The sequence below is a fragment of the Arachis hypogaea genome, chromosome 6, assembly GCF_003086295.3.
Source record: "Arachis hypogaea cultivar Tifrunner chromosome 6, arahy.Tifrunner.gnm2.J5K5, whole genome shotgun sequence".
Taxonomy (NCBI): Eukaryota; Viridiplantae; Streptophyta; class Magnoliopsida; order Fabales; family Fabaceae; genus Arachis; species Arachis hypogaea.
This window is the reverse complement of record NC_092041.1, coordinates 40,590,000-40,604,655: the sequence shown is the minus strand read 5'-3', so window position 1 is coordinate 40,604,655 and position 14,656 is coordinate 40,590,000. Positions and strand designations below refer to the sequence as shown.

Genomic DNA, 14,656 nt, shown 5'->3' with positions numbered 1-14,656 from the left:
TTCGCGGATAGTGTTACGCTCTCTCGCGCCGCATGGTTAACAAAATTGTGTGTGCGAACTATAATAGGTTTGATCATACCAGCACTAATGCACCGGATCCCATCAGAACTCCGCAGTTAAGCGTGCTTGGGCGAGAGTAGTACTAGGATGGGTGACCTCCTGGGAAGTCCTCGTGTTGCACCTTTTTTTTTTTTTTTTTAACGTCGTGCCGACCTTCATTCTTTAAATGACGCTATCCGAGTAGGACACCTAAGGGCGAGCCGCAATGGCCTCATCCTCGGCAGGCACCTACGGTGACCGCAAGGCTTCGGATAGTGTTACGCTCTCTCGCGCCGCATGGTTAAGAAAATTGTGTGTGCGAACTATAATAGGTGCGATCATACCAGCACTAATGCACCGGATCCCATCAAACTCCGCAGTTAAGCGTGCTTGGGCGAGAGTAGTACTAGGATGGGTGACCTCCTGGGAAGTCCTTCGTGTTGCACCTCTTTTTTTTTTTTTTTTTAACGTCGTGCCGACCTTCATTCTTTAAATGACGCTATCCGAGTAGGACACCTAAGGGCGAGCCGCAATGGCCTCATCCTCGGCAGGCACCTACGGTACCCGCAAGGCTTCGCGGATAGTGTTACGCTCTCTCGCGCCGCATGGTTAACAAAATTGTGTGTGCGAACTATAATAGGTGCGATCATACCAGCACTAATGCACCGGATCCCATCAGAACTCCGCAGTTAAGCGTGCTTGGGCGAGAGTAGTACTAGGATGGGTGACCTCCTGGAAGTCCTCGTGTTGCACCTCTTTTTTTTTTTTTAACGTCGTGCCGACCTTCATTCTTTAAATGACGCTATCCCGAGTAGGACACCTAAGGGCGAGCCGCAATGGCCTCATCCTCGGCAGCACCTACGGTACCCGCAAGGCTTCGGATAGTGTTACGCTCTCTCGCGCCGCATGGTTAAAAAATTGTGTGTGCGAACTATAATAGGTGCGATCATACCAGCACTAATGCACCGGATCCCATCAGAACTCCGCAGTTAAGCGTGCTTGGGCGAGAGTAGTACTAGGATGGGTGACCTCCTGGGAAGTCCTCGTGTTGCACCTCTTTTTTTTTTTTTTTTTAACGTCGTGCCGACCTTCATTCTTTAAATGACGCTATCCGAGTAGGACACCTAAGGGCGAGCGCAATGGCCTCATCCTCGGCAGGCACCTACGGTACCCGCAAGGCTTCGCGGATAGTGTTACGCTCTCTCGCGCCGCATGGTTAACAAAATTGTGTGTGCGAACTATAATAGGTGCGATCATACCAGCACTAATGCACCGGATCCCATCAGAACTCCGCAGTTAAGCGTGCTTGGGCGAGAGTAGTACTAGGATGGGTGACCTCCTGGGAAGTCCTCGTGTTGCACCTCTTTTTTTTTTTTTTTTTAACGTCGTGCCGACCTTTATTCTTTAAATGACGCTATCCCGAGTAGGACACCTAAGGGCGAGCGCAATGGCCTCATCCTCGGCAGGCACCTACGGTGACCGCAAGGCTTCGTGGATAGTGTTACGCTCTCTCGCGCCGCATGGTTAAAAAATTGTGTGTGCGAACTATAATAGGTGCGATCATACCAGCACTAATGCACCGGATCCCATCAGAACTCCGCAGTTAAGCGTGCTTGGGCGAGAGTAGTACTAGGATGGGTGACCTCCTGGGAAGTCTCGTGTTGCACCTCTTTTTTTTTTTTTTTTAACGTCGTGCCGACCTTCATTCTTTAAATGACGCTATCCCGAGTAGGACACCTAAGGGCGAGCCGCAATGGCCTCATCCTCGACAGGCACCTACGGTACCCGCAAGGCTTCGCGGATAGTGTTACGCTCTCTCGCGCCGCATGGTTAACAAAATTGTGTGTGCGAACTATAATAGGTGCGATCATACCAGCACTAATGCACCGGATCCCATCAGAACTCCGCAGTTAAGCGTGCTTGGGCGAGAGTAGTACTAGGATGGGTGACCTCCTGGGAAGTCCTCGTGTTGCACCTCTTTTTTTTTTTATTTAACGTCGTGCCGACCTTTATTCTTTAAATGACGCTATCCCGAGTAGGACACCTAAGGGCGAGTGCAATGGCCCATCCTCGGCAGGCACCTACGGTGACCGCCAGGCTTCGTGGATAGTGTTACCTCTCTCGCCGCCGCATGGTTAAGAAAATTGTGTGTTGGAACTATAATAGTTCGATCATACCAGCACTAATGCACCGGATCCACAGAATCCGCAGTTAAGCGTGCTGGGCTGAGAAGTAGTACTAGGATGGGTGAACCTCCTGGAAAGTCCGCGTGTTGCACCTCTTTTTTTTTTTTTTTTTTTTAACGGTCCGTCCGACCTTCATTCTTTTAATACGCTATCCGAGTAGGGACACCTAAGGCGAGCCGCAATGGCTCATCCTCGCGGCACCTACGTACCCGCAAGCTTCGGGATAGTGTACGCTCTCTCGCGCCGATGGTTAACAAAATTGTACGTGTGCGAACTATAATAGGTGCGATCATACCAGCACTAATGCACCGGATCCCATCAGTACTCCGCAGTTAAGCGTGCTTGGGGCGAGAAGTAGTACTAGGATGGGTGACCTCCTGGAAGTCCTCGTGTTGCACCTCTTTTTTTTTTTTTTTTATTTAACGTCGTGCCGACCTTATTCTTTAAATGACGCTATCCCGAGTAGGACACCTAAGGGCGAGTTACAATGGCCTCATCCTCGGCAGGCACCTACGGTGACCGCAAGGCTTCGTGGATAGTGTTACGCTCTCTCGCGCCGCATGGTTAACGAAAATTGTGTGTGCGAACTATTAATAGGTGCGATCATACCAGCACTAATGCACCGGATCCATCAGAACTCCGCAGTAAGCGTGCTTGGGCGAGAGTAGTACTAGGATGGGGTGACTCCTGGGAAAGTCCTCGTGTTTGCACCTCTTTTTTTTTCTTTTTTTTTTTTTTTTTTAACGTCGTGCCGACCTTCATTCTTAAATGTCGCTATCCCGAGTAGGACACCTAAGGGCGAGCCGCAATGGCCTCATCCTCAGGCAGGCACCTACGGTACCCGCAAGGCTCGCGGATAGTGTTACGCTCTCTCGCGCCGCATGGTTAACAAAATTGGTAGTGTGCGAACTATAATAGGTGCGATCATACCAGCACTAATGCACCGATTCCCATCAGAACTCCGCAGTTAAAGCGTGCTTGGGCGAATAGTAGTACTAGGATAGGGTGACCTCCTGGAGAAGTCCTCGTGTTGCACCTTTTTTTTTTTTTTTTTTTTTTTAATCGTGCCGACCCTCATTCTTTAAATGACGCTATCCGAGGTAGGACACCTAAGGGCGAGCCGCAATGGCCTCATCCTCGACAGGCACCTACGGTACCCACAAGGCTTCGCGATAGTGTTACGCTCTCTCGCGCCGCGATGGTATAACAAAAATTGTGTGTGCGAACTATAATAGGTGCGATCATACCAGCACTAATGCACCGGATCCCATCAAAACTCCGCAGTTAAGCGTGCTTGGCGAGAGTTAGTACTAGGTGGGAAAGTCCTCGTGTTGCACTTCTTTTTTTCTTTATTTAACGTCGTGCCGACCTTTATTCTTTAAATGACGCTATCCCGAGTAGGACACCTAAGGGCGGAGTTGCAGTGGCCCCTCATCCTCGGCAGGCACCACGGTGACCGCAAGGCTTCGTGGAAGTGTTACGCTCTCTCGCGCCGCATGGTTATAAAAATTGTGTGTGTGCGAAACTATAATAGATGCGATTCTTACCAGCACTAACGCACCGGATCCCATCAAAACTCCGCAGTTAAGCGTGCTTGGGCGAGAGGAGTAACTAGGATGGGTGACTTCCTGGGAAGTCCTCGTGGTTGCACCTCTATTTTTTTTTTTTTTTTTTTTTTTTAACGTCGTGCGACCTTCATTGTTTAAATGACGCTATCCCGAGTAGGACACTAAGGGCGAGCCGCAATGGCCTCATCCTCGGCAGCACCTACGGGTACCCGCAAGGCTTCGCGGGATAGTGTTACGCTCTCTCGCGCCGCATGGTTAACAAAATTGTGGTGTGCGAACTATAATAGGTGCGATCATACCAGCACTAATGCACCGGATCCCATCAGAACTCCGCAGTTAAGCGTGCTTGGGCGAGAGTAGTACTAGGATGGGTGACCTCCTGGGAAGTCCTCGTGTTGCACCTCTTTTTTTTTTATTTAACGTCGTGCCGACCTTTATTCTTTAAATGACGCTATCCCGAGTAGGACACCTAAGGGCGAGTGCAATGGCCTCTCCTCGGCAGGCACCTACGGTGACCGCAAGGCTTCGTGGATAGTGTTACGCTCTCTCGCGCCGCATGGTTAAGAAAATGTGTGTGCGAACTATAACAGGTGCGATCATACCAGCACTAATGCACCGGATCCATCAAAACTCCGCAGTTAAGCGTGCTTGGGCGAGAGTATACTAGGATGGGTACTCCTGGGAAGTCCTCGTGTTGCACCTCTTTTTTTTTTTTTTTTTTTTTTTTTTTTTTTTTTAACGTCGTGCCGACCTTCATTCTTTAAATGACGCTATCCCGAGTAGGACACCTAAGGGCGAGCCGCAATGGCCTCATCCTCGGCAGGCACCTACGGTACCCGCAAGGCTTCGCGGATAGTGTTACGCTCTCTCGCGCCGCATGGTTAACAAAATTGTGTGTGCGAACTATAATAGGTGCGATCATACCAGCACTAATGCACCGGTCCCATCAGTACTCCGCAGTTAAGCGTGCTTGGGCGAGAGTAGTACTAGGATGGGGTGACCTCCTGGGAAGTCCTCGTGTTGCACGTCTTTTTTTTTTTTTTATTTAACGTCCGTGCCGACCTTTATTCTTTAAATGACGCTATCCCGAGTAGGACACCTAAGGGCGAGTTCAATGGCCTCATCCTCGGCAGGCACCTACGGTGACCGCAAGGCTCGTGGATAGTGTTACGCTCTCTCGCGCCGCATGGTTAAGAAATTGTGTGTGCGAACTATAATAGGTGCGATCATACCAGCCACTAATGCACCGGATCCCATCAGAACTCCGCAGTTAAGCGTGCTTGGGCGAAGAGTAGTTACTAGGATGGGTGACCTCCTGGAAAGTCCTCGTGTTGCATCTCTTTTTTTTTTTTTTTTTTTAACGTCGTGCCGACCTTCATTCTTTAAATGACGCTATCCCGAGTAGGACACCTAAGGGCGAGCCGCAATGGCCTCATCCTCGGCAGGCACCTACCGGTACCCGCAAGGCTTCGGGATAGTGTTACGCTCTCTCGCGCCGCATGGTTAACAAAATTGTGTGTGCGAACTATGCGATCATACCAGCACTAATGCACCGGATCCCATCAGAACTCCGCAGTTAAGCGTGCTTGGGCGATAGTAGTACTAGGATGGGTGACCTCCTGGGAAGTCCTCGTGTTGCACCTTTTTTTTTTTTTTAACGTCGTGCCGACCCTCATTCTTTAAATGACGGCTATCCCGAGTAGGACACCTAAGGGCGAGCCGCAATGGCCTCATCCTCGACAGGCACCTACGGTACCCACAAGGCTTCGCGGATAGTGTTACGCTCTCTCGCGCCGCATGGATAACAAAATTGTGTGTGCGAACTATAATAGGTGCGATCATACCAGCACTAATGCACCGGATCCATCAAAACTCCAGTAAGCGTGCTTGGCGAGAGTAGTACTAGGTGGGAAGTCCTCGTGTTGCACTTCTTTTTTTTTTTATTTAACGTCGTGCCGACCTTTATTCTTTAAATGACGCTATCCGAGTAGGACACCTAAGGGCGAGTGCATGGCCTCATCCTCGGCAGGCACCTACGTGACGCAAGCTTCGTGGAAAGTGTTACGCCCTCTCGCGCCGCATGGTTAATAAAAATGTGTGTGCGAACTATAATAATGCGATCTTACCAGCACTAACGCACCGGATCCCATCAAAACTCCGCAGTTAAGCGTGCTTGGGCGAGAGTAGTACTAGGATGGGTGACCTCCTGGGAAGTCCTCGTGTTGCACCTCTTTTTTTTTTTTTTTTTTTTTTTTTTTTTTTTTTTTTTTAACGTCGTGCCACCTTCTTTTTAAATGACGCTATCCCGAGTAGACACCTAAGGCGAGCCGCAATGGCCTCATCCTCGGCAGGCACCTACGGTACCCGCAAGGCTTCGCGGATAGTGTTACGCTCTCTCGCGCCGCATGGTTAACAAAAATGTGTGTGCGAACTATTAGGTGCGATCATACCAGCACTAATGCACCGGATCCCATCAGAACTCCGCAGTTAAGCGTGCTTGGGCGAGAGTAGTACTAGGATGGGTGACCTCCTGGGAAGTCCTCGTGTTGCACCTCTTTTTTTTTTTTATTTACGTCGTGCCGACCTTTTCTTTAAATGACGCTATCCCGAGTAGGACACCTAAGGGCGAGTTGCAATGGCCTCATCCTCGGCAGGCACCTACGGTGACCGCAAGGCTTCGTGGATAGTGTTACGCTCTCTCGCGCCGCATGGTTAAGAAAATTGTGTGTGCGAACTATAATAGGTGCGATCATACAGCACTAATGCACCGATCCCATCAGAACTCCGCAGTTAAGCGTGCTGGGCGAGAGTAGTACTAGGATGGGTGACCTCCTGAAAGTCTCGTGTTGCACCTCTTTTTTTTTTTTTTTTTTTAACGTTGTGCCGACCTTCATTCTTTAAATGACGCTATCCCGAGTAGGACACCTAAGGGCGAGCCGCAATGGCCTCATCCTCGGCAGCACCTACGGTACCCGCAAGGCTTCGCGGATAGTGTTACGCTCTCTCGCGCCGCATGGTTAACAAAATTGTGTGTGCGAACTATAATAGGTGCGATCATACCAGCACTAATGCACCGATCCCATCAGAAGTCCGCAGTTAAGCGTGCTTGGCGAGAGTAGTACTAGGATGGGTGACCTCCTGGGAAGTCCTCGTGTTGCACCTTTTTTTTTTTTTTTTTAACGTCGTGCGACCCTCATTCTTTAAATGACGCTATCCCGAGTAGGACACCTAAGGGCGAGCCGCAATGGCCTCATCTCGACAGCACCTACGGTACCCACAAGGCTTCCGGATAGTGTTACGCTCTCTCGCGCCGCATGGATAACAAAATTGTGTGTGCGAACTATAATAGGTGCGATCATACCAGCACTAATGCACCGGATCCCATCAAAACTCCGCAGTTAAGCGTGCTTGGGCGAGAGAGTACTAGGATGGGTGACCCCCTGGGAAGTCCTCGTGTTGCACTTCTTTTTATTTTTTATTTAACGTCGTGCCGACCTTTATTCTTTAAATGACGCTATCCCGAGTAGGACACCTAAGGGCGAGTTGCAGTGGCCTCATCCTCGGCAGGCACCTACGGTGACCGCAAGGCTTCGTGGAAAGTGTTACGCTCTCTCGCGCCGCATGGTTAATAAAAATTGTGTGTGTGCGAACTATAATAGATGCGATCATACCAGCACTAACGCACCGGATCCCATCAAACTCCGCAGTTAAGCGTGCTTGGGCGAGAGTAGTACTAGTATGGGTGACCTCCTGGGAAGTCCTCGTGTTGCACCTCTTTTTTTTTTTTTTTTTTTTTTTTTTTTTTTTTTTTTTACGTCGTGCCGACCTTCATTCTTTAAATGACGCTATCCCGAGTAGGACACCTAGGGCGAGCCGCAATGGCCTCATCCTCGGCAGGCACCTACGGTACCCGCAAGGCTTCGCGGATAGTGTTACGCTCTCTCGCGCCGCATGGTTAACAAAATTGTGTGTGCGAACTATGCGATCATACCAGCACTAATGCACCGGATCCCATCAGAACTCCGCAGTTAAGCGTGCTTGGGCGATAGTAGTACTAGGATGGGTGACCTCCTGGGAAGTCCTCGTGTTGCTCCTTTTTTTTTTTTTTAACGTCGTGCGACCCTCATTCTTTAAATGACGCTATCCCGAGTAGGACACCTAAGGGCGAGCCGCAATGGCCTCATCCTCGACAGGCACCTACGGTACCCACAAGGCTTCGCGGATAGTGTTACGCTCTCTCGCGCCGCATGGATAACAAAATTGTGTGTGCGAACTATAATAGGTGCGATCATACCAGCACTAATGCACCGGATCCCATCAAAACTCCGCAGTTAAGCGTGCTTGGGCGAGAGTAGTACTAGGTGGGAAGTCCTCGTGTTGCACTTCTTTTTTTTTTTATTTAACGTCGTGCCGACCTTTATTCTTTAAATGACGCTATCCCGAGTAGGACACCTAAGGGCGAGTTGCAGTGGCCTCATCCTCGGCAGGCACCTACGGTGACCGCAAGGCTTCGTGGAAAGTGTTACGCTCTCTCGCGCCGCATGGTTAATAAAAATTGTGTGTGTGCGAACTATAATAGATGCGATCATACCAGCACTAACGCACCGGATCCCATCAAAACTCCGCAGTTAAGCGTGCTTGGGCGAGAGTAGTACTAGTATGGGTGACCTCCTGGGAAGTCCTCGTGTTGCACCTCTTTTTTTTTTTTTTTTTTTTTTTTTTTTTTTTTTTAACGTCGTGCCGACCTTCATTCTTTAAATGACGCTATCCCGAGTAGGACACCTAAGGGCGAGCCGCAATGGCCTCATCCTCGACAGGCACCTACGGTACCCGCAAGGCTTCGCGGATAGTGTTACGCTCTCTCGCGCCGCATGGTTAACAAAATTGTGTGTGCGAACTATAATAGGTGCGATCATACCAGCACTAATGCACCGGATCCCATCAGAACTCCGCAGTTAAGCGTGCTTGGGCGAGAATAGTACTAGGATGGGTGACCTCTTGGGAAGTCCTCGTGTTGCACCACTTTTTTTTTTTTTTTTTTAACGTCGTGCCGACCTTCATTCTTTAAATGACGCTATCCCGAATAGGACACCTAAGGGCGAGCCGCAATGGCCTCATCCTCGACAGGCACCGTAGGTGCCCGCAAGGCTTCGCAGATAGTGTTACGCTCTCTCGCGCCGCATGGTTAACAAAATTGTGTGTGCGAACTATAATAGGTGCGATCATACCAGCACTAATGCACCGGATCCCATCAGAACTCCGCAGTTAAGCCTGCTTGGGCGAGAGTAGTACTAGGATGGGTGACCTCTTGGGAAGTCCTCGTGTTGCACCACTTTTTTTTTTTTTTTTTTTTTTTTTTTTTTTTTTTTTTTTAACGTCGTGCCGACCTTCATTCTTTAAATGACGCTTTCCCGAATAGGACACCTAAGGGCGAGCCGCAATGGCCTCATCCTCGACAGGCACCTACGGTACCCGCAAGGCTTCGCAGATAGTGTTACGCTCTCTCGCGCCGCATGGTTAACAAAATTGTTTGTGCGAACTATAATAGGTGCGATCATACCAGCACTAATGCACCGGATCCCATCAGAACTCCGCAGTTAAGCGTGCTTGGGCGAGAGTAGTACTAGGATGGGTGACCTCTTGGGAAGTCCTCGTGTTGCACCTTTTTTTTTCTTTTTTTTTTTAACGTCGTGCCGACCTTCATTCTTTAAATGACGCTATCCCGAGTAGGACACCTAAGGGCGAGCCGCAATGGCCTCATCCTCGACAGGCACCTACCGTACCCGCAAGGCTTCGCGGATAGTGTTTCGCTCTCTCGCGCCGCATGGTTAACAAAATTGTGTGTGCGAACTATAATAGGTGCGATCATACCAGCACTAATGCACCGGATCCCATCAGAACTCCGCAATTAAGCGTGCTTGGGCGAGAATAGTACTAGGATGGGTGACCTCTTGGGAAGTCCTCGTGTTGCACCACTTTTTTTTTTTTTTAACGTCGTGCCGACCTTCATTCTTTAAATGACGCTATCCCGAGTAGGACACCGAAGGGCGAGCCGCAATGGCCTCATCCTCGACAGGCACCTACGGTACCCGCAAGGCTTAGCAGATAGTGTTACGCTGTCTCGCGCCGCATGGTTAACAAAATTGTGTGTGCGAACTATAATAGGTGCGATCATACCAGCACTAATGCACCGGATCCCATCAGAACTCCGCAGTTAAGCGTGCTTGGGCGAGAGTAGTACTAGGATGGGTGACCTCCTGGGAAGTCCTCGTGTTGCACCTCTTTTTTTTTTTTTTTAACGTCGTGCCGACCTTCATTCTTTAAATGACGCTATCCCGAGTAGGACACCTAAGGGCGAGCCGCAATGGCCTCATCCTCGACAGGCACCTACGGTACCCACAAGGCTTCGCGGATAGTGTTACGCTCTCTCGCGCCGCATGGTTAAAAAATTGTGTGTGCGAACTATAATAGGTGCGATCATACCAGCACTAATGCACCGGATCCCATCAGAACTCCGCTTTTAAGCGTGCTTGGGCGAGAGTAGTACTAGGATGGGTGACCTCCTGGGAACTCCCTGTGTTGCACCTCTATTTTTTTTTTTTTAACGTCGTGCCGACCTTCATTCTTTAAATGACGCTATCCCGAGTAGGACACCTAAGGGCGAGCCGCAATGGCCTCATCCTCGACAGGCACCTACGGTACCCGCAAGGCTTCGCAGATAGTGTTACGCTCTCTCGCGCCGCATGGTTAACAAAATTATGTGTGCGAACTATAATAGGTGCGATCATACCAGCACTAATGCACCGGATCCCATCAAATCTCCGCAGTTAAGCGTGCTTGGGCGAGAGTAGTACTAGGATGGGTGACCTCCTGGGAAGTCATCGTATTGCACCTCATTTTTTTTTTTTTAACGTCGTGCCGACCTTCATTCTTTAAATGACGCTATCCCGAGTAGGACACCTAAGGGCGAGCCGCAATGGCCTCATCCTCGACAGGCACCTACGGTACCCGCAAGGCTTCGCGGATAGTGTTACGCTCTCTCGCGCCACATGGTTAACAAAATTGTGTGTGCGAACTATAATAGGTGCGATCATACCAGCACTAATGCACCGGATCCCATCAGAACTCCGCAGTTAAGCGTGCTTGGGCGAGAGTAGTACTAGGATGGGCTGGGAAGTCCTCGTGTTGCACCTCTTTTTTTTTTTTTTTTTTATCGGCGTGCCGACCTTCATTCTTTAAATGACGCTATCCCGAGTAGGACACCTAAGGGCGAGCCGCAATGGCCTCATCCTCGACAGGCACCTACGGTACCCGCAAGGCTTCGCAGATAGTGTTACGCTCTCTCGCGCCGCATGGTTAACAAAATTATGTGTGCGAACTATAATAGGTGCGATCATACCAGCACTAATGCACCGGATCCCATCAGAACTCCGCAGTTAAGCGTGCTTGGGCGAGAGTAGTACTAGGATGGGTGACCTCCTGGGAAGTCATCGTATTGCACCTCTTTTTTTTTTTTTAACGTCGTGCCGACCTTGATTCTTTAAATGACGCTATCCCGAGTAGGACACCTAAGGGCGAGCCGCAATGGCCTCATCCTCGACAGGCACCTACGGTACCCGCAAGGCTTCGCGGATAGTGTTACGCTCTCTCGCGCCACATGGTTAACAAAATTGTGTGTGCGAACTATAATAGGTGCGATCATACCAGCACTAATGCACCGGATCCCATCAGAACTCCGCAGTTAAGCGTGCTTGGGCGAGAGTAGTACTAGGATGGGCTGGGAAGTCCTCGTGTTGCACCTCTTTTTTTTTTTTTTATTTAACGTCGTGCCGACCTTTATTCTTTAAATGACGCTATCTCGAGTAGGACAACTAAGGGCGAGCTGCAATGGCCTCATCCTCGACAGGCACCTACGGTACCCGCAAGGCTTCGCGGATAGTGTTACGCTCTCTCGCGCCGCATGGTTAACATAATTGTGTGTGCGAACTATAATAGGTGCGATCATAACATCACTAATGCACCGGATCCCATCAGAACTCCGCAGTTAAGCGTGCTTGGGCGAGAGTAGTACTAGGATGGGTGACCTCCTGGGAAGTCCTCGTGTTGCACCTCTTTTTTTTTTTTTTTTTAACGTCGTGCCGACCTTCATTCTTTAAATGACGCTATCCCGAGTAGGACACTGATGAGCGGATAATTTATACACTTTTTGGCATTGTTTTTAGTATGTTTTTGGTATGATATAGTTAGTTTTTAGTATATTTTTATTAGTTTTTAGTTAAAATTCACTTTTCTGGACTTTACTATGAGTTTGTGTGTTTTTCTGTGATTTCAGGTATTTTCTGGCTGAAATTGAGGGACCTGAGCAAAAATCTGATTCAGAGACCAAAAAGGACTGCAGATGCTGTTGGATTCTGACCTCCCTGCACTCGAAGTGGATTTTCTGGAGCTACAGAAGCCCAATTGGCGCGCTCTCAACGGCTTTGGAAAGTAGACATCCTGGGCTTTCCAGCAATATATGATAGTCCATACTTTGCCCAAGATTTGATGGCCCAAATTGGCGTTCAAAGTCACCCTCAGGAATCCCAGCGTTAAACGCCGGAACTGGCACCAAAATGGGAGTTAAACGCCCAAACTGGCATAAAAGCTGGCGTTTAACTCCAAGAAGAGTCTCTGCACGAAAAATGCTTCATTGCTCAGCCCAAGCACACACCAAGTGGGCCCGGAAGTGGATTTTTATGTCATTTACTCATTTCTGTACACCTTAGGCTACTAGTTTTTCTATAAGTAGGACCTTTGACTATTGTATTAGAAATCTTTGGATTGTTTTGAGATCCTTTGATCATCTTTGGACGTCTAGTTCTTAGATCATTGGGAGGCTGGCCATTCGGCCATGCCTAGACCTTATGCTTATGTATTTTCAACGGTGGAGTTTCTACACACCATAGATTAAGGTGTGGAGCTCTGCTGTACCTCGAGTATTAATGCAATTACTATTGTTCTTCCATTCAATTCCGCTTGTTCTTGTTCTAAGATATCACTTGTTCTTCAACTTGATGAATGTGATGATCCGTGACACTCATCATCATTCTCACCCAAGAACAAGGTGACTGACAACCACTCTTGTTCTACAAGCGATCAAGGCTCTAGTGAATATCTCTTGGATTCCTGATTGCACGATGCATGGTTGATCGCCTGACAACCGAGTGCTCGTCTGACAAACGAGCCAACCATTCCGTGAGATCAGAGTCTTCGTGGTATAGGCGAGAACTGATGGCAGCATTCAAGAGAATCCGGAAGGTCTAACCTTGTCTGTGGTATTCTGAGTAGGATTCAATGATTGAATGACTGTGACGTGCTTCAAACTCCTGAAGGCGGGGCGTTAGTGACAGACGCAAAAGAATCACTGGATTCTATTCCGGCCTGATTGAGAACCGACAGATGAATTCCGCTATGCTGTGACAGAGCATATGCAATCGCTTTCACTGAGAGGATGGGAGGTAGCCACTGACAACGGTGAAACCCTTGCTTAAGCTTGCCATGGAAAGGAGTAAGAAGGACTGGATGAAGACAGTAGGAAAGCAGAGAGACGGAAGGGAAGGCATCTTCATGCGCTTATCTGAAGTTCCTACCAATGAATTACATAAGTATCTCTATCTTTACCTTTGTGTTATTTTCGTTCATCACCATTACAATTTGAGTTTGCCTGACTAAGATTTACAAGATGACCATAGCTTGCTTCAATACTAACAATCTCCGTGGGATCGACCCTTACTCGCGTAAGGTTTATTACTTGGACGACCCAGTGCACTTGCTGGTTAGTTGTGCGAAGTTGTGTAATGCCATGGTATTGAGCTACCAAGTTTTTGGGGTTCATGACCGGGGATTATGAGAGTTGTGAAAAAGTATTGTTCACAATTTCGCGCACCAAGTTTTTGGCACCGTTGCCGGGGATTGTTCAAGTTTTGAGCAAGCTTTTGGTAACATCAGTGCCAGGATCCGGCAACAACACCAAGTTTTTGGCGTTATTGCCCGGGATTGTTCTAGTTTGGACAACTGACGGTTCATCTTGTTGCTTAGATTAGGTATTTATTTTTTTCGAAATTCTTGAAGATGAATTCTAGAGTTTCATGATGATTTGTTGAAATCTGGCTGGCTGAGAAGCCATGTCTAATTTCATTGGACCGAGGTTTCAACTTATCACCACAAAAGCTTGTTGATTTTTATCAATCTTGCTTTTGGAGCAATGATCTGCTAAGGCTTGGCTGGCCTCTGGCCATGTCTAGTGTTTTGGACCGAAGCTTTCTTTGAAAGCTTGGCTGGCTGTGAAGCCATGTCTAATTCCTGGACCGGAGCCTTAGACTAGCATTGCACTGATTCCTGGAATTCTCATTAAGAATTTTGATACCTTTTTCCACTTAATTTTCGAAAAACACAAAAAAAATTCAGAAAAATCATAAAATCCAAAAATATTTCTTGTTTGAGTCTAGTGTCTCATCATAAGTTTGGTGTCAATTGCATGCATTCATTCATGTATCTTAGTGATCTTCAAGATGTTCTTGATGATTTACTTGCTCTGATCTTTGAATTCAATTGACTTGATTGTTTTGTGTGTCTCATATGCATTTTCATTTTGTTAGTGTCAGTAGTATACAAACTGCTAAGTTTGGTGTCTTGCATGCATTGTTATTTGATTTTAATTGCATTTTGATTATTAAAAATCCAAAAATATTTTTTATTTGTGTCTTTTCAAGTCAATAATACAGAGAATTGAAGATTCAGAACATACAGCAGAGGAATTGCACAGAGAAAGCTGGGCGTTCAAAACGCCCAGTGAAGAAGGACAGACTGGCGTTTAAACGCCAG

General features: G+C 48.2%; 28 non-coding genes and 9 pseudogenes across 28 annotated transcripts; all 37 read left to right on the top strand.

The window, feature by feature from the left end:
* The first annotated feature begins 65 nt into the window (after positions 1–65).
* On the top strand, positions 66–184 carry LOC112698835 (5S ribosomal RNA). The gene has a single exon (XR_003151969.1). It is a non-coding gene; the product is annotated as a 5S ribosomal RNA (ribosomal RNA).
* Positions 185–369: 185 nt separating this feature from the next.
* Positions 370–488, top strand: LOC112699122 (5S ribosomal RNA). The gene has a single exon (XR_003152242.1). It is a non-coding gene; the product is annotated as a 5S ribosomal RNA (ribosomal RNA).
* A 189-nt stretch (positions 489–677) lies between these two features.
* On the top strand, positions 678–795 carry LOC112698717 (5S ribosomal RNA). Its single transcript, XR_003151859.1, has one exon. It is a non-coding gene; the product is annotated as a 5S ribosomal RNA (ribosomal RNA).
* A 182-nt stretch (positions 796–977) lies between these two features.
* On the top strand, positions 978–1,096 carry LOC112700845 (5S ribosomal RNA). Its single transcript, XR_003153734.1, has one exon. It is a non-coding gene; the product is annotated as a 5S ribosomal RNA (ribosomal RNA).
* Positions 1,097–1,284: 188 nt separating this feature from the next.
* LOC112700844 (5S ribosomal RNA) lies at positions 1,285–1,403 on the top strand. The gene has a single exon (XR_003153733.1). It is a non-coding gene; the product is annotated as a 5S ribosomal RNA (ribosomal RNA).
* A 188-nt stretch (positions 1,404–1,591) lies between these two features.
* Positions 1,592–1,709, top strand: LOC112698549 (5S ribosomal RNA). Its single transcript, XR_003151699.1, has one exon. It is a non-coding gene; the product is annotated as a 5S ribosomal RNA (ribosomal RNA).
* Positions 1,710–1,898: 189 nt separating this feature from the next.
* Positions 1,899–2,017, top strand: LOC112700843 (5S ribosomal RNA). The gene has a single exon (XR_003153732.1). It is a non-coding gene; the product is annotated as a 5S ribosomal RNA (ribosomal RNA).
* A 489-nt stretch (positions 2,018–2,506) lies between these two features.
* Positions 2,507–2,626, top strand: LOC112699328 (5S ribosomal RNA). Its single transcript, XR_003152409.1, has one exon. It is a non-coding gene; the product is annotated as a 5S ribosomal RNA (ribosomal RNA).
* A 194-nt stretch (positions 2,627–2,820) lies between these two features.
* On the top strand, positions 2,821–2,939 carry LOC112699498 (5S ribosomal RNA; annotated as a pseudogene).
* Positions 2,940–3,141: 202 nt separating this feature from the next.
* Positions 3,142–3,264, top strand: LOC112699529 (5S ribosomal RNA; annotated as a pseudogene).
* Positions 3,265–3,458: 194 nt separating this feature from the next.
* On the top strand, positions 3,459–3,565 carry LOC112699535 (5S ribosomal RNA; annotated as a pseudogene).
* Positions 3,566–3,757: 192 nt separating this feature from the next.
* On the top strand, positions 3,758–3,879 carry LOC112699470 (5S ribosomal RNA; annotated as a pseudogene).
* Positions 3,880–4,078: 199 nt separating this feature from the next.
* Positions 4,079–4,197, top strand: LOC112700842 (5S ribosomal RNA). The gene has a single exon (XR_003153731.1). It is a non-coding gene; the product is annotated as a 5S ribosomal RNA (ribosomal RNA).
* A 184-nt stretch (positions 4,198–4,381) lies between these two features.
* LOC112699477 (5S ribosomal RNA) lies at positions 4,382–4,496 on the top strand (annotated as a pseudogene).
* A 207-nt stretch (positions 4,497–4,703) lies between these two features.
* Positions 4,704–4,822, top strand: LOC112699362 (5S ribosomal RNA). The gene has a single exon (XR_003152438.1). It is a non-coding gene; the product is annotated as a 5S ribosomal RNA (ribosomal RNA).
* Positions 4,823–5,011: 189 nt separating this feature from the next.
* LOC112699403 (5S ribosomal RNA) lies at positions 5,012–5,133 on the top strand. Its single transcript, XR_003152472.1, has one exon. It is a non-coding gene; the product is annotated as a 5S ribosomal RNA (ribosomal RNA).
* A 185-nt stretch (positions 5,134–5,318) lies between these two features.
* Positions 5,319–5,437, top strand: LOC112699082 (5S ribosomal RNA). Its single transcript, XR_003152204.1, has one exon. It is a non-coding gene; the product is annotated as a 5S ribosomal RNA (ribosomal RNA).
* A 468-nt stretch (positions 5,438–5,905) lies between these two features.
* On the top strand, positions 5,906–6,024 carry LOC112699144 (5S ribosomal RNA). The gene has a single exon (XR_003152262.1). It is a non-coding gene; the product is annotated as a 5S ribosomal RNA (ribosomal RNA).
* A 205-nt stretch (positions 6,025–6,229) lies between these two features.
* Positions 6,230–6,348, top strand: LOC112700841 (5S ribosomal RNA). Its single transcript, XR_003153730.1, has one exon. It is a non-coding gene; the product is annotated as a 5S ribosomal RNA (ribosomal RNA).
* Positions 6,349–6,534: 186 nt separating this feature from the next.
* LOC112699494 (5S ribosomal RNA) lies at positions 6,535–6,648 on the top strand (annotated as a pseudogene).
* Positions 6,649–6,839: 191 nt separating this feature from the next.
* On the top strand, positions 6,840–6,956 carry LOC112699405 (5S ribosomal RNA). The gene has a single exon (XR_003152474.1). It is a non-coding gene; the product is annotated as a 5S ribosomal RNA (ribosomal RNA).
* Positions 6,957–7,140: 184 nt separating this feature from the next.
* Positions 7,141–7,258, top strand: LOC112698994 (5S ribosomal RNA). Its single transcript, XR_003152120.1, has one exon. It is a non-coding gene; the product is annotated as a 5S ribosomal RNA (ribosomal RNA).
* A 192-nt stretch (positions 7,259–7,450) lies between these two features.
* LOC112699143 (5S ribosomal RNA) lies at positions 7,451–7,568 on the top strand. The gene has a single exon (XR_003152261.1). It is a non-coding gene; the product is annotated as a 5S ribosomal RNA (ribosomal RNA).
* Positions 7,569–7,770: 202 nt separating this feature from the next.
* LOC112699174 (5S ribosomal RNA) lies at positions 7,771–7,889 on the top strand. Its single transcript, XR_003152290.1, has one exon. It is a non-coding gene; the product is annotated as a 5S ribosomal RNA (ribosomal RNA).
* Positions 7,890–8,073: 184 nt separating this feature from the next.
* LOC112699467 (5S ribosomal RNA) lies at positions 8,074–8,179 on the top strand (annotated as a pseudogene).
* Positions 8,180–8,370: 191 nt separating this feature from the next.
* On the top strand, positions 8,371–8,489 carry LOC112698980 (5S ribosomal RNA). Its single transcript, XR_003152106.1, has one exon. It is a non-coding gene; the product is annotated as a 5S ribosomal RNA (ribosomal RNA).
* A 208-nt stretch (positions 8,490–8,697) lies between these two features.
* On the top strand, positions 8,698–8,816 carry LOC112698654 (5S ribosomal RNA). The gene has a single exon (XR_003151799.1). It is a non-coding gene; the product is annotated as a 5S ribosomal RNA (ribosomal RNA).
* A 191-nt stretch (positions 8,817–9,007) lies between these two features.
* LOC112698864 (5S ribosomal RNA) lies at positions 9,008–9,126 on the top strand. Its single transcript, XR_003151997.1, has one exon. It is a non-coding gene; the product is annotated as a 5S ribosomal RNA (ribosomal RNA).
* Positions 9,127–9,339: 213 nt separating this feature from the next.
* On the top strand, positions 9,340–9,458 carry LOC112698528 (5S ribosomal RNA). Its single transcript, XR_003151679.1, has one exon. It is a non-coding gene; the product is annotated as a 5S ribosomal RNA (ribosomal RNA).
* A 192-nt stretch (positions 9,459–9,650) lies between these two features.
* Positions 9,651–9,769, top strand: LOC112698892 (5S ribosomal RNA). Its single transcript, XR_003152024.1, has one exon. It is a non-coding gene; the product is annotated as a 5S ribosomal RNA (ribosomal RNA).
* Positions 9,770–9,956: 187 nt separating this feature from the next.
* Positions 9,957–10,075, top strand: LOC112700840 (5S ribosomal RNA). The gene has a single exon (XR_003153729.1). It is a non-coding gene; the product is annotated as a 5S ribosomal RNA (ribosomal RNA).
* Positions 10,076–10,262: 187 nt separating this feature from the next.
* On the top strand, positions 10,263–10,381 carry LOC112699010 (5S ribosomal RNA). Its single transcript, XR_003152136.1, has one exon. It is a non-coding gene; the product is annotated as a 5S ribosomal RNA (ribosomal RNA).
* A 188-nt stretch (positions 10,382–10,569) lies between these two features.
* Positions 10,570–10,688, top strand: LOC112699001 (5S ribosomal RNA). The gene has a single exon (XR_003152127.1). It is a non-coding gene; the product is annotated as a 5S ribosomal RNA (ribosomal RNA).
* Positions 10,689–10,875: 187 nt separating this feature from the next.
* Positions 10,876–10,987, top strand: LOC112699264 (5S ribosomal RNA; annotated as a pseudogene).
* A 191-nt stretch (positions 10,988–11,178) lies between these two features.
* On the top strand, positions 11,179–11,297 carry LOC112698663 (5S ribosomal RNA). Its single transcript, XR_003151808.1, has one exon. It is a non-coding gene; the product is annotated as a 5S ribosomal RNA (ribosomal RNA).
* A 186-nt stretch (positions 11,298–11,483) lies between these two features.
* On the top strand, positions 11,484–11,595 carry LOC112699262 (5S ribosomal RNA; annotated as a pseudogene).
* Positions 11,596–11,786: 191 nt separating this feature from the next.
* LOC112698979 (5S ribosomal RNA) lies at positions 11,787–11,905 on the top strand. The gene has a single exon (XR_003152105.1). It is a non-coding gene; the product is annotated as a 5S ribosomal RNA (ribosomal RNA).
* Positions 11,906–14,656: the final 2,751 nt, after the last annotated feature.